A 2,516-nucleotide genomic window follows, 5' to 3' on the forward strand; every position below is an offset into this window, starting at 1 on the left:
ATCTTTGTGTGGCTGCTGAAACCCCAGACACTTGACATAAAGTTTGCAAATGCCAACATTCTTCTTTCTCTTACTTTGTGACTCCTGGAAATTTACCTTGCTTTATTGTGAGCGCACTTATAATTTTAAAAGATATTCTTTATACTTATCATTTCTGAGTATTTTGTGGTGTTTAAAACTATTTATTTAAAATTTTCTAATAAACAAATATTTAAAGAAAGAACCTCTTTATCTTTCATGAACTTCCATTGCAAAAGATCTCCACCTTATAAAATGAAAATGATATTGTAGATAGAAAGATTAAAATGTAATGCTCTGAATTATTACTATTGCTTGTGGGGGGCAGGATATACATGAAGATTTGACATAAAAAGTGTCTCTACCATGCTGAGGATTTCTTTTTAGCTTTTGATCTGAGCAAGAAGTGACCCTTTCCACTAGAATCAGTTAAAATTCACCACTAATTTATAGAGTGAAGAAGTTGGTGATCACAGCAGAGAAAGGAGGGGTGCAAAGAGTTTGGACAACCAGCACAGTATTGATTACTTTGAAGGGAGCAAAGCCATCTATAGAAATTAGTTCCTAAAGGCTCAGAGCAAAATAATTCTCAACAAGTGCCTACATAAATTCAAAAATACATAAATAATGGCCCTAAAGCAATAAGTAGCACCTCTATACAGATCTCATGGAACAGAACAACATGGCATAGAGTCTGAAAAAAGAAGAACGATGTCTGGATAAGAATATCTCCTTTGCCCCTCTGTTGAAGGAGTAACATCAGTTTTTTCTTTTTTAATTGCAGAATTGTAATTATGTCCTTTAAAATGTGCCATCTCTAAATAAATATTACAAATTGGTTATGGACTAAAAGAATGGTTTGAAACACACTCAACAAATTATTTTGCTATTATTTTAAAGTCCTGATTTCAAGGATCCACATTAGGTATTTTTCTAAAAGGAAAAATATTCTTGATTCTTGTTCTTATAGAAGTCAAATTAGGCAAGAGGCCCTCCTTAGAAGTTTTGTCTAACCAAACCTATTTTTCTCACTGTAAACAAGAGTGTCACACATAGCATAGGAAAGTGGGGCCCCATTCTTTTGTGAGCCCTTGAATGCAGCAGCTGTTTGAGCACTCAGTTGGTCGTGCTACCATCGGTTCAATTCAATTGTGAAGGCATACTTATAAATTCCATCACAGTCTACAGCCATGCCACCCTGAACAAGCCTGATCCCATCTGATCTTGGAAGCTAAGCAGGGTCAGGCCTGGTTAGTACTTGGATGGAGACCACCTAGGAAGATCAGGTGCTGTAGGCGTAAAAAATAAAAAATAAGGGATTGTAAACTGACAAGGTCTTTGTAATCTGTGAGGTCAACCAAGGGTTGCCTCACCTAAAAAAAATTCCATCACAGAAAAGGCAGTCTGGGTGTTTTGTGTATGTGTGTGTGTATGTGTATGTGTGTGTGTGTGGGGGGGGTTAAAGAATATGTAACACAAAATTTACAATTTAACTATTTTTAATGTTTACGGTTCAATGGCATTAAGTATATTCACGTTGTGCAACCACCACCACCATTATTGGCAGAACTTTTTCATCTTCCAAAACTGAAACTCCATACTCATTAAACAATAACGCCCCATCCCACCCTCCACCCACCCCCTGGCAACTACCATTATACTTTCTATCTCTCTGAATGTAACTACTCTAAGTACTTCATTCAAGTGGAATCATAGTATATGTGCTCCATGGTGACTGGCTCATTGCACTTAGCATAATGTCTTCAAGGTTCATCCACGTTGTAGCATGTGTCAGAATTTCCTTCCTTCTTTTTTAATTGATTAAAAAACGCATAGCATAAATTTGGCTTCTTAATTTTTAAATGTACATTATAGTATTATTAGCTACATGCACATAGTTGTAGAAAATGCCTCTAGAACTTTTTCATTTTGCATGACTGAAACTCTATTCTCATTGAACAATGACTCTTCATTCCACCCCCTCCCCACAGGACCTGGAAACTATCTTTTATGTTACGAGGTGTGATTACTTCAGATGCCTCATATAAGAGAAATAATGCAGTGTTTGTCTTTTTGTAATTGATTTATTTTATTTAACTTAATGTTCTCATAGACCTTCCATGTGGTAGCATATGACAAAATTTCTTTCTTTTTTAGAGCTGAATAATATTAGGCAATCTGATTTGAGTGTCAAGAAGAAAGGTTGACCAATTTGAATACGTGGCTTTTTGTTCTCCTTTCAGGTTCCATCTAAAAGAGAACATTTTTATTTTCTATTTTTATCAATTTCTTACCAATCGCTTTTTTTTCTGGACAAGCATAAACTTTTTCTGAAAATATAAATCGTTTAAGTAATCATTAAATGTATCGTGGACTATTGTATGTCACAGGCAGTGTCTTAAATGTTTATACACATTGTTTCAATTAACCCTGATAACCATCCCATGTAGTAAGCATTACTATTATTATTTCTGTTTTAGAAAAGAAGATATCAAGAT

The 2,516-nt window shown here is 34.9% G+C and overlaps 1 long non-coding RNA gene and 1 pseudogene across 1 annotated transcript in view; both read left to right on the plus strand.

Moving 5' to 3' along the window:
• Nucleotides 1-2,516, plus strand: part of LOC111740783 — a 105,776-nt gene that overhangs the window by 58,665 nt on the left and 44,595 nt on the right. The gene's annotated exons all lie outside the window — the stretch shown is intronic.
• LOC111740830 lies at nucleotides 1,199-1,316 on the plus strand (annotated as a pseudogene).

The sequence above is a fragment of the Pteropus vampyrus genome, unplaced genomic scaffold (assembly GCF_000151845.1).
Source record: "Pteropus vampyrus isolate Shadow unplaced genomic scaffold, Pvam_2.0 Scaffold68, whole genome shotgun sequence".
In the NCBI taxonomy this organism is placed as follows: Eukaryota; Metazoa; Chordata; class Mammalia; order Chiroptera; family Pteropodidae; genus Pteropus; species Pteropus vampyrus.